The following is a 13,737-nucleotide window of genomic DNA, read 5'->3' on the forward strand; positions in this document are numbered from 1 at the left end:
AGACCTCTAGATATTTTCCCACCATGGCAGAAAAGATACTCATCATACATCGCTGAAAGGTGGTAGGAGCATTAGATAATCTGAATGGCATCCTTCTGTAAGCAAAGGTGCCGTAGGGACATATAAATGTGGTCTTTTTCTGGTCCTCAGGGGCGATTTCAATTTGATTGTAGCTCGAATACTCGTTAAGGAAACAGTAATAGGAATGACCAGCTAGCCTTTCTAAGATTTAATCAATGACGGGCAAAGGAAAGTGGTCCTTCCTCGTGACGGTATTTAGCTTCCTGTAGTCAATACACATTCTCCAACTAGTAGTAACTCTTGTTGGTACGAATTCATTATTGGCATTGGCTACGATGGTGATCCCAGACTTCTTAGGAATCACCTCAGTTGGACTCACCCATTGACTATCGGATATGGGATATATGATACCCACATCCAATAGTTTAAGAACTTCAGCCTTAACCACTCCCTCATGTTTGGATTTAGTCTACGTTATGATTATCGAGTGGTCTTCGCATTATCCTCAAGATATATGCGGTGAGTACAAATCGAGGGGTTGATTCCCTTGAGGTCTGCTATTGTCCATCCAAGGGCTCCCTTATGCTCAATGATAAGCATACTCTCCTGTTCTTTCTCCAGGTGGGTAGAGATCACCACCGAGTATGTCTCATCTTGACCTAAATAGACATATTTCAAATCAGAGGGCAAAGGTTTTAGGTCAAGCTTCAGCGGCTTGAGGTTAGATGGTAGAGGCACTACATCAGTTTGGGGCAACTCTTCAAATTGTGGCCTCCACCGGGTAACTTCAAGTATCGGTGCAGTATCAAGCAAGGCACACGTCTCCCTAATCATGTCATCATCAAAATCATGGGAGTGGGCCAGACACATCTCTAGAGGGTCAGAGGATAAGGTCAAGGTGTCGTATCTTCCACTAAAAAGTCAATCATGTTAATGTCGTGGAAATCATCATCATCCTCTAAATTTCTGTCGTTATTGAAAAAGATATTTGACTCTAATGTCATATTCCCAAAAGACATAGTTATGACACCATTCCTGCAATTGATAATTGCATTTGAAGTGGCAAGGAATGGGCGACCAAGAATGACAGGAATCTGAGTGTTCATGTTATTGATGGGTGCAGTGTCCAGGATGATAAAATCTACAAGGTAGTAAAATCTATCAACTTGGACCAACACATCCCGAATTATCCCTCTTAGTACACGAACAGAGCGATCAGCAAGTTGTAGTGTGGTTAGGGTGGGTTTTAATTCACCCAAACCTAACTGTTTGTATACCGAGTAGGGAATCAGATTGACGCTCGCTCCTAGTCAAGAAGTGCGTGATCAATTCGATGGTCTCCGATTACACATGATATGGTTGGGCTACCAGGATCTTTGAATTTCTGTGGCACGTCTTGCTTTAGGATGACACTCACTTTCTCAGTCAAGAAGATCTTCTTTTGAATACTCTGCCGTCGTTTGGTCGTGCATAAGTCTTTCAGAAATTTGACATATGAAGGTATTTGTTTTATGACATATAGTAGAAGAATGTTGACTTTTACTTGTTTCAACACCTCTAAAATATCCTGAGAGTTAGAGAGAGGTTTGGTGAGACCAACCATTGGGAAAATGGAGCAACTGACTTTTCTAGAAGTTCCGGTTCTAATTTTTGTGGGGCCTCACTAGATCCATTATTGTTGTCCTCTTCTAGTTCTTGAGGCTTTTGGGCCTAACCGGAAGGATTTTATCAATGATCTTCCCACTCCTAAGAGTGGTGATGAATTTAGCGTGCTCCATTTTATTTGAAGAGCTGGGATTACTTATCTCATATTGCGGTTTAGGATTAGGGAGCAATAGTGCAGGAAGCATCCCCTTTTCTATAACCGTCATACGTGAATCCTTCTTTTACATAAAATCTCACATTGCCTGGGTTAGCTCTTGCATGGAATTTTGAACCGGTTCTTCTTGAGATTTCCCCTGAATTGGATTTTGATTGAAGAAACTTTGAGGGGTAGCAGTTTATCCATTTCTCCAACTAAAGTTTGGATGATTTTTTCAACCAGGATTGTACATATTAGAGGTCGGTCCATTGAAAGGTCTTTGATAAGTATTTACGGCATTGGATTGTTCATTTAACACTTCTCGAAAGGCGGGTATCGTAGGATAATTTTCAGTTGTATGAATGTTGCAATCACAGATGCCGCAAACACTTTCATTAACTTTATCCTTCTTTCCTTCCATGGCCTCGAGTTTTCTTTTGAGCGTAGTCACTTTATACTTGAGATCATCCTCTTCTTTCAAGAGATACATTCCACCTTTCTCCTTAGATTGAGTCGGCCTAGACGTGGTGTTCGATTTTGGGTAATAGTCCTATGATTGTGTTTTTCAGCAAGACTATCGAGGTAATCCCATACCTCGTCAACATTTTTATTAATGAATTCTCCATTACACATTGTCTCGACCATTTGGCGCATGGAAGATGTTACTCCATCGTAGAAAAAATTTGTAATGCGCCACATTTCAAAGTCGTGTTGTGGGCATGAACTGACCAAATCCTTGAACCTTTCCCAACATTGGTAAAATGTTTCATCCTCCTTTTGGGTGAAGTTCTTGATTGCTTTTCTAAGGGTAATCGTTTTATGATGTGGAAAAAATTTCTTTATGAATTCCCTCTGCATATCATTCCATGTGCCAATGGATCTAGGACACAGTGAATGTAACTACGTCTTAGCCTTCTCCTTTTAGGAAAAAGAAAAGAGTCTCATCCTGACTGTGTCCTCAGACACATTTTAAAAATATAACGTGGCTATGATCTCATCAAACTCTTTCAAATGTATATATGGTTCTTCAGATTCAAGCCCATGGAACTTAGGAAGGAGTTGGATAACCCCTGGCTTGATGTCCATATGTCCTGTATTTTCAGAAAAAATCATGCATGAGGGCATACTCACCCCCGCTGGTTGTAAATAATCTCATAAAGTACGAGGCGGGGGTGCTTGATGCACCTCATTCTCATCCTAAATGTCCTCCACCCTAGGTTGGGGTAAAACGGGTTGGTTTTCAGCCATCACTTCAATTAACTCAGAGGATTTCGAGTAGTGTTTAGTCCTGCGATGGATAGTTAACCCCTCAACCAATCCTCCTTCAGTCAAGAGATGTCGAGTGTTATCACAGGCCCACTTGGGCATGAAACACTCGCAGCCCTCAATCTAATTCGAAACCTAATCCTAAGAAAGGAAAAGAAAATCTAGAAAGAAAAAGTGGGTTGGAAAGAAGTTACCAAATTGGAGTCCTTAAGTTAAAAACCTAAAAAATAAAACAAAATAAGTTAGATTCTAAAAAGAGAAGAACTAAAATTAGAAAATTCTTAAAAAGAAAGATGGAAGTAAACTAGTTTCTAAAAGAAGAAATTCCTAAAAGAAAGTGAAAATTTCTAAAATAAATTAGGAAAGTCCTAAACTAGAAAGTAAATTACTCAAAGAGATCTGAAAAATAGAAAGTAGAGAAAAAGCTTACCGAATTAGAAATTTCTATCTTAAAAGCCTACAAAATAGGAAGGTTAGTTTCTAAATAAAAAGTCTACAAGTAGTAAATTTCTAAAAATAAATTAGGAAACAAAGTTAGATTCTAAAAGAGTTAGAATTAGAAATCTACCTAAAAAAAAGGAAAACAAATCCTAATCTAGAAATAGCAAGGAAGAAATTAAGAAAGAAATTACCAATTTAGAAACTTATCTCAGAATCCTAGAAAACGGGAAAGTTGGGTTAGTTTCTAAAAAGGGAAAAACTTTCTAAAATAAATGAAAGCCTAGAAATAGAAAATTTCTAAAAATAAAAAATAAAATAGAAAGTTAGTTTCTATAAAAAAGAAACCTAGAATAAGAAAGTTTCTAAAACTAAAATCCTAATTCTAAAAATAGAAAAAGTAGAGAAGTTAGAAAGGGTTTACCAAATTAGAAGTTTATGTCGAGATCCTACAAAACAGGGAAAATAGATTAGTTCTAGAAATCAAATAGAAATAAAAATCTAAAACTAAAGTTAGTAAAATCCTAATCTTAAACTAATTCTAAACCTAATTAATTTCAGAGAATCGCAACCATCAATCCCCGGCAACGGCGCCAAAAAAACTTGTTCACTCCCCAAGTATAGGGTTGTGATGTAGTAACAAAGTCGGTGAGAACGAGGTCGAATCCCAAGGGACTGAAACCTGTATGTTATCTGAAACTAGGTAGAAGTAGAACTAGACTAAGATGAAATCTAAATTGATTATAATTTGAGGAATAATGGTGAAATATTAATGTAAAACTTAAAAAATTTAGAGGTAGGAAACTAGGGATTCAGAAGATTCACTTGCAGAGATCAGGGAGATCTACGGCCGATTCATGAACTCAACTGGACTTCGAGTCCCATCTTCATCTAGTTGGAAGATATAACCTAAAAATCAATTTTGAACTTCATTTAATCTAGTTTTCAAGTGATCAAACGGGTGTATATTAGAATGGATTCCATCAAAAAACCATGCCCATGAGACAGCAAACAACAGAATTAAACTAATTCACAGTGAATCTGGGTGATGTATGAATGTCAGGAAGAGTTCCGTCATTCCACCATGTCCAAGGGGCGATGGTGAACAACAGGGCATCCTGGCTTCATAATCACAAGAAAAGAAAAGAAAATACTCAAGCCATCGCAGATCTACTGTAATGTAAGTCATAATAAACCATTAAAAACTAAAGCATTCTTTCATCTAACTAGAATCAAATATAGTTCATCACATGCATTCAAGCCGTAGGATCAACCCCATCACGCTACAAACTTCACCTCTTAGCCCTAGCTGAGAGGTTTAGCCCGACATAATGCGGCTGGAACTCTCCAAAAACAAAGGAAAACAAAAACAGCAACTACTCTCTATCCTTCTCTCTCTCTCGTATTCACGTTCAAGCCCAAACCGAGATCCTCCACTCTCCTCTCTCTCACGTCTCCTTTTTATAGGTGGTGGAGTCGGTGCATGGAGAAGCGGTGGAGAATGCATACAGTAGCATGCGGTCGTGCACATCAAGCAAGTCAGCTTACACAACTGACTCTGTTTCGTAGTCGGTTAGCAACATGCGCAGAGGACCCGTGCTCAACCTGCGTTCGGCACAATAGCCGATCCGTTTTGAACATCAAATCCATTCGCACTTCTTGGTGGTGTCAATTGCCTCAAGGGAAGGATTTGGTCGGCTAGGATCGTCAGTCCGATCCTCACCAAGATTGCAAAACGGCCCGGATCTTTCGGTTGTGTGCAACAGAGCCTGCGCACTTCTTGCGCTATGATGTCGGTGGACCCTTGATCGATGCAACCAGAGAATTCGTCCATTGGGTTTGCAGTGGAATTTCAGTGTGGAAGGAATGGTTTTTGATTTCCAATAATGCGGCCCACTAAATCCATGCTTCAGCCATCCGACCCACGTTTGAGACTTCCTGTACATGCACTGTTCGTGAAAATCAGACCGTAGATTAGAATGTTGTCGGTTTGACCTCCTGAACTCACTAAACGGTGTGGATCATCACGATGTACGATGATGGTGGCCCACCTGAATATGTCTGCATGTCTTTGTTGCTGTTTTTACGCAGCAGGAAACGGAAACTTCCGTTTTAATGAAGGAAGTCGGGTCAAAGTCGGTTTGACCGGACTTTGGTTGCAGTGCATGTCGCGTGCACTTGTTGCATGGTGCACATGCCACTCAGGTGGGGTCTACTATAATGTTCATAAGGAATCCGCTTCGTTCATCCGCCTTCCCATCTCGCTCAAAGGGTTGAGACCAAAATCAGAGCATATCCTGATGTCATGTGGGCCTCAAATTAGAGATACATGAGCTGATCTGTCCATTGGCCCACTACCACCAAGGTCCAATGGCTGATTTTTGACATGTACGGTTAATTTATGGTCCCCAAGCCATGTATGAAGTTTTGAGCCGAACAGATGCTGAGAACCTTGTGATCTTGCATTCTGGCTGACTTTCCGGCCACTTGAGCTTTAGTTTCTCGATTTTCTCTGATCTCTGGTATGTAAATCCGTCGATCTTAGTCCCCTGGAGTCCGTCCCATGCTTTGGTGAATTTTGAGCATTAAATCTTACTTTTAGCACCTGTTTCAATCCAAGCTCTTAAATACACCCTGCATCACAGACACGATTAAATCGGGCCGTTAAACAGTATCATGCTCATAAAATCCGATAATAACTAGGGTCTATATGTAATATTTGACCCTCAACAAAAGGTGGGAATGGGTGGTAGGAAGTGGGCCACACTAGCTTCTCTCTATGAGAGGCTCTCTTGCTTGGACGTTTTTTTTTTTTAGAATGAGAGAGAGAGAGAGAGAATGAGGTGATGGGAGAGAGGGATGGTGGAGTGACATAAGAGGTAAGGTGCTTGTTAACTTTTGGGGAGGGTAGTTGTACTTGGAGATGGGATGGAGTGATGGGTTATACTTTGATTAATTGATGGATTGATGTGACATTTCGTAGAGATTCACTTGGGTTTTGCAACGCATGACGTTTTCCTCGAACCGAACATGGGCCCACATCTCCTGGCCTGGGTATCGTCTCGGCACGGGAGACGCAGCATCGGAACTGCGGCGACGACGAGGTCACTAGGGTACAAGTCTTGGGTTGAGTCACCTCGGGTTGACAACGTGTGACTCAAGGTCGCACGCAAATACTGGTTAAGGGTCTAAGGTTGCCGAAATTCGACTGGGAAGACCGTGGAAGTCTACGGAACGGTAGGGTCTAGGATACGGGTCTTACACATATCAAAAGATCAACTGGGCCATATAATAACTAGCAGTGGAGATAATGATTTTCCTACGATTAAATTCCAGTGGGCCCCATCATAGGGTTTATTTCCCCATCTAGCCTATTCATAAGGTCACAAAGACTTAGATTCAGAGGAAACACAAATATCATATAGGTCCAAACTTGGTAGCCCAAAGGTTTAACGGTGGACGTTTAAATCCACTGCTTTTATAATGTGGTCCACCTGATCCTAGATCTGTCTTATTTTTATTCTTTTAGTCTCAAGCCTAAAATGAGCTTTTAAAATGGTTGGACAGTTTGGATGCAACACATGCATCATGGTGGGTCCCATAGGGATGGACGACATAGATAAAGCACGTACCTCATGGTGGGGTCCCCTGCCTCCAGTAGCCCAGCCAAAATGGTTGGACGACATAGATAAAACACATACGTCATAGTGGGTCCCCCGTCTAATGGTGTGGATGGTGTGGGCAAAACACATACACCATAGTGGGTCCCACGTAGGGCCCACCATAACGTTTATTTACCATCCAATCTGTTGGTAAGGTCACATGGACTGGATGCAGAGGAAAAATAAATTTCATAATGACCCAAAACTTCTGTGACAACCCAAAAGGGTTTCAATGGTAGACGCTCAATCCACTATTTCCTGTGACATGGGCCACCAGAGTTTCTCATACGGCTGATTTTTGGAGGGAGCCCATTGCCCTAAAGGGGCCGTCAAATGCACGGCGTGGATGTTCAACACACATCACGGTGGGGCCTATGATTGGGACCCGTGGTCCCTAGTCTCAAATGCAGCAGCGTCCTGCTGCATCGTCAGTAGCAGCAGGCGTTGCATGTCATATAATTTTTTTTTTTGAAAAGGGAGTTTTTTCACTGTTTTTCATATGTGAGGTCCGCATCAGGTGAATTCGACCCAGCCATTAGATTCTACAGCTCAAGATAGTCCAAATGAGCCCAATATTTGGCATGTTTCCATGTGTAGAAAGGTCAAAGTGAATTTTAACGGTGAAAACTACTGTTTCCTATGCTATGGCCCGCTAGATAAACAGATTGGCTTCATTTTTCAGCTCAACACCTAAAATGAGCTAAGAAATAGGATGGACAGCGTGGATTTGATCCTTGCATCAAGGTGGGGCCTACATGAGCAGTCAACCCCAAAAGCTCAAATATATATATATATATATATATATATATATATATATATATATATATATTGTTAACTTGTTAGTACACACCCATGTCAGTACACGCAATCCATGTTAGCCACACCCTACTACCATCACGTCTAGCGTCCACGGACGCTGGACGGCATGGATAAACACAGGCATCATGGTGGGTCCAACATGGATGTGGCCCACTCGATTTAGGTCAACGTTATATTTGTGTTTTTCCTTCCATCTAGGCCGTTAACGGGCTGGACAATGTAGAACTAACACATCCATCAGGTGGGTCCCACAAAGGTGAATGGCATGGATAAGATACCTACTTCATGGTGGGCCACACACACACACCATTATCAACACACATAAAAAATGAAAGGGAGATAGAGAAAGGGAGAGGGAGAAAGAGAGTACGGTGGAGATGGGAGGGACCCCGCCACTATGGGTCCCTCTCAATACAATACATGCACCAATGGGTCCCACATTAAGTGGGCCCTATGTTTTGAAATCGACGGTGGATCACCCACCTATTGGCCTCCTTCTTTCTCCCTTAGCCTCCTTAGCTCCTATGCTCAACTTTTGACGGTGGTTGATGGAGTTTTGATAGTGGGGATGAGAGATGAGAGGGTGGGCCACACTTGTTGATTTGGGAGAGCTTGGGAAGGCTTGGACGTGGGGTTTTTCTTGGAAGTTTTGAGAAAAGAGGGAGAGAGAGAGGGGGGATGGGTTGATATGGATGGGTGTTGTAAGGAAGGGAATGGGGAGGTAAGGTCTTGTTTGAAACTTTTGTAAAAGAGGGATGGGTAGGGGAGAAAGAGTTGACTTTGTGGAGAAAGAGGGATGGGTGATGGTACTTGAGGTATGGAGTGTACTTGACTTGTATTTGACATTGATTGATTGATTGATGGATGGAACATGTTGTAGAGATTCTCTTGGAATTCGCAATGTGCGGCGTTTCCCTCGAGATGAACGCGGGCCCACATCTCCTGGCTCAGGTATTAATTCGGTGTGCAAGTTGCGGCGTTGGAACCGTGGCGACGACATGGTCACAAAGATACAAGTTTCGGGTCGAGCCAACTTTGGTATGTAGGACTCGGCTTAGGATAGCGTGTAAACATTGGATACGGGTCGAGGATTGCCGGAATTTGACCGGAAGGACCACTGAAGCCTACGGAACGGTATGGACTAGGATACGGATCTTACAAATAGGAACCAGACCTGGAGAATTTGTCTATCATATTCAATGAGAAGAATTGAAGAAGAAAAAAGTGAGAAAAAGAAAATACCCAGCAAAAAAATAGTTATTGTCGAAAAGAGATACCTATTAAAGTTCATTAAGGCTGTTGAAAAGAAGAAAAAAGTTAAATAGAGTGCAAGCCATTGAAGAAAAAATCAAAAGCTAGAAGAATAGAGTGTTGAATTGTAAGGCAAGTTTTGTTTTTGGTTTTAGTTATCTCGAACTCTTTTGAGTCTATAGACTTCACTATGCACCCATGGAACTCAATGTTTAAAATTGTTCTAATTAGATGATTAATACTTTAAACTTAATTAAGAAATTTATAAAGTACTAGAGTTTAGGAGAAAGCAGTGCTTAATTTTAATGTATTTTAGATTTCTATAATCTGGATTGTTTTTAGAATCACTTGAGCTTATGGAAATTACACATTGGTTTTCAAAATATTTTTCGCATGTTTTGCTCAAGACTAGCAAAATGCTGGTTGGGGGGGTGTGTTGAGACTTAAATATTACATATTTAACCCTTTAATTACATTAGTTTTCATGGCATTTAATTGATAATTTGATTTAATTATATACATTTTTGTTATGCGAGATGATTCGGAAGCTTATGACGAATATATGCTTAAATGGATGGATTTAGAGCTCAAAAGAAGATAATGAAGAATTGGAGACTTGGAAGTCATTAATGAAGAATTCACATGCCAAAGATCTAAAGAAACTAAGTGAGGAATAAAGAGAATAAACGATTTGAAGTGAAGAAAATGAATCCTGAAAATTGGACAGAAAAATGATATTATGAAATTTTGAGTCTAAAAGAGAAATTCTTGAAATAATTCTCGAAATAGACTTCGATGGCATCGAAGTGGCTTCGATGACATCGACAATTTCATGAATTTTGGCTCAACTTGCTGGACAGTTTTGGACTATTTTCGATGGCGTTGAAGCCAGTTCGATGACATCGAAGGTGTCATCAAAGGCCTTCGATGACATCAAACTTTGCCATTAAAGATGCGCAAAGTGTGTAAATTTGAAGCAATTTGTGAACTTTTTTGAGGCATTTCGAAAGGTTGAGTTGCAAAACTATTTAAAGGAGTCCCTAGGCTTCTCCAAATCATCTTTTAGTGTTTTGAAAGGGAGAGAAGGCCTAGGTGGAGGGCCGACAACGTTCTTCTACTTCAATTTCTTCACGGGTTCTAGTTAATCTTTTTATTTTTCTTCTAGGATGTTAGTCTTCTTAGGCTAATCTCTTAGCTAAGGCTAAGGGATGAAACTTATAGTTTATTTTAACGTTTATCTTGTTTTGTTCAAGTTTATGTTTGAACTTCCGTTGATTTCTAGTTTGAATAAAGGAATATTTCCAATTTTCTGTGGTTTATTGTGACTCCAATTATAGTTAATGCTTGGAAAGCTTTTGATATCTTCTTATCTATTTTACAATTGTGTGATCTATAAAATTCATAATTTAACATTATCTCATGGGCATGGTAGATGGTTAAATTCTTCACGATCATCACATTGGTGCTTCATGAGAGAACTAATCCAATGAAAGTTTAGAGTCTGTTTTAACCGCTCTATCATCCGATTGGATGGGATAAGACTTTGATTCCAATCGAGTTATCGTTGAATTAATAGACTAATGTTGAGATTGCTGTAGGCGGATTCCTGGATCCTTAGTCTTTTTATCTTTATTATTTTAAAACATTTTTCTAAATCGCTGGATTAAAAAACTAGATCAACCAAGTTAGACTTAGATTAGTTCTAGACCATGTTCCCCATTCCCTGTGGATTTGACCTCATTCTCACTAAGTTATTACTACATCACAACCCTTCACTTGGGGTTGAACAGCAGCCGCTACGATTCCAACACCACACGACATGACCTATTGTGGTACCCAGTTGAAAGATGCTTATGTGTGCACAAATTGAGGTAGGCCACGCTACGTATGTGTGGATGGGGCCCATGTAACACCCCAGTTCTTGAAACCTGAGTACACTACTCGTTTTCCAAAAACTCGAGTGTTAACTGTTAAAGATAGCCTAAATTTCACGTACTTTTTTATCAGAGTTAGTAATCTAGTGGAATAGAAACAAATCAAGTATTCGAGGGAGTCAAAATACACATAACCAAATATTCGAGTGGTTGCCTGAAAACTTATACAAACCAATGTCTTAAGTTTTTACAAAATATGACAATACAAATTAAATACAAATGTAATCAGGAATAGAGAGTCGCAAATTCATCTAGCTCCTCCTATTCCACATGAACACCAGCATACACATCATCTGCATCTCCTGCATATTGAATATGGTTTGATAGCTTCAATGGCTATCCCAGTGAGGTATAACCCCTAAGATTTATTAAGCATCAAGATAATTAAGCATAGTTGTCAGGAATAGTATATAATAAATATTTCATAACGGTCATCATAGTAATAAGACAAATTTTATCAGATACGTATAAGGAATAAATTCCACAAATATATTCTTGTTTAAATGCATGAATGCATGCATATGTTCATGAACCTATGGATGTACATCCAATTGGCAAAAGGGTCAACCAAAGAGAACTAGCCACCCGAAAAAGCTCATGCAACGAGGACACCCAAGGTGAACTAGTCTCTTAGAAAAGTACTTAAAGGTACGGCTTAAGGAGGTCTAGGCACTCGAAAAAGTCCATGTGACATGGACAACCCATAATGGTTCAAGTGCACGCGATAATAACTTTGGATCACTCAGTAAAATACTCTATGGTATAGCTTATAATGATCCAAGAAATTTCGTGTCTTACATCGACCACCGGTAAAGTCTGCATGCCATGAAATGCATGATTCGCCCAACCATTATTATTCCAATTTTCAACAGTCATTTTAAGAAAGCTCAAAGGTCACTATGGGGCGCTTATTACCCAGCATAGGTTGATAGCTTGGGCATAGTGTCTCATACCACCATCTCCGACTCATGAGACCAACAATTAAGATATTTAAAGATAATGTAAGTGTTATGGTCTCATACTCCTTTGGTTGTCAAATTTTGTTGTGCCAAAACTCCATCTGTGTCTTGTGTTTGTATGATGATATACATATGTTCAAGACATTGTTCAAGACATCGCATCGACTCTTTAAAGACATTGCTTCTGTCAAGAACGACGAACTGCTTCAAGCCAAGTCAAGCCATGTACTTTGTCAACTTCTGTAAACATCAATGTTCAGATCTACATCGATAAACACTTCAAGACTCAAGTATTTTTCAAGACTTAAGTGCAACTCAGGTTGAAGTTTAATTTTAAGCTTTAGAAGATCTCAAGATTAAGCTACATCAAGTAGAGATCTCAAGCTTTATAAGGTTCAAAGGTCAACCATTATCTGAAAAGAATGAAGTTCAATGTTCATACTTAATGTTCCAAGTATGATAGACCTTAGATTGACCTTAGGGTAGGTCATTTTGGTTACATAATTCAAGATGAATCTTTATAGATGATTTTGGTCTATTCTAAGACTAGTCTTGGACCTTGTTCGACTAGTCCTAGCACTGGTTCGACCAGTCCAAGAAATTCCACGTCCAGTCCTAAGTTGTTGAAGATTTTCAGAATTTTTTTGGTTAAGCTTCGACCAGTCCTGAGAACTGGTCAACTGATCGTAGGAGGGTCACGACTCAACCTTCAACCAGTCGTGTATCTATGACTCAAACTACAGCATGTAAATCATGTTTCCTATGACCAGTCCTGGGTCAGCTATGACCGGTCGTAGGTGGTCCACGACCAGTCGTAAAATCCCTACGACTAGTCGTAAAACAGTTTTTTAAGATCGCGCTTAAAATTTTAAAATGTTGTTGCTGCAACGACCAGTCGAAGCTTTCTTAATACCAGTAGTCGACGTGATTTCTGCAACTATAAATTGAACACAAATCTCAAAGTTTTATAACTCACTTCAAGAAAATCAAAGCTCCATTCTGAGATAAGTTAGTGTTCATTTTAAGCTACGTTGTGCATAATTAATATTCTCTTTTTGTTAGCTTGTTTATTTGATTTTATTCCTGTATTCCAATCTTATTTGAAAAGAGGAATTGATGTATTCCTTCTTCTTGGAATCAAAATCAAATAAAGCTATGCCAATTTGATTTAATTTAAAATCAATTAGAACTTAGAACCATTTTAAGTGAGTATTGGACATTGAACGTTGATTCGAACTTCTACTCCGATTGGTTCTTCCGGGTTGCTACGAAAGGAGAAATCCAGGTATTTTACGTTTATGTAAAATTTCTATTCTTTTGGTTTTTGTTTGAGATTCGCCAGAAAAATCTCATTATGTGGTTATCTGAGGAGAGCCAAAAAACTCAGATAGTGTGGGTTTTTGGATTGTATAAGCCCAAGTTAAAAAGACACAATTGTGAAGGCTTTAGGTGAACCTGTGAAACCTATTTTGTTAGTGAACGCTAATATCCCCTGTGTGAGGATATTAGGAGTGGAGTAGCATTCTGTGTGGCTGTTGTTAAACAGTTGGTGTACACACAGGAGAACCACTATAATTCTTTGTCTT

General features: G+C 39.6%; 1 non-coding gene across 1 annotated transcript; it reads left to right on the forward strand.

Annotated features, from left to right (window-relative positions):
* The first annotated feature begins 2,525 nt into the window (after positions 1-2,525).
* LOC131230079 (small nucleolar RNA R71) lies at positions 2,526-2,632 on the forward strand. The gene has a single exon (XR_009163805.1). It is a non-coding gene; the product is annotated as a small nucleolar RNA R71 (small nucleolar RNA).
* The last annotated feature ends 11,105 nt before the right edge of the window (positions 2,633-13,737 follow it).

The sequence above is a fragment of the Magnolia sinica genome, chromosome 16 (genome assembly GCF_029962835.1).
Source record: "Magnolia sinica isolate HGM2019 chromosome 16, MsV1, whole genome shotgun sequence".
NCBI lineage: Eukaryota > Viridiplantae > Streptophyta > Magnoliopsida > Magnoliales > Magnoliaceae > Magnolia > Magnolia sinica.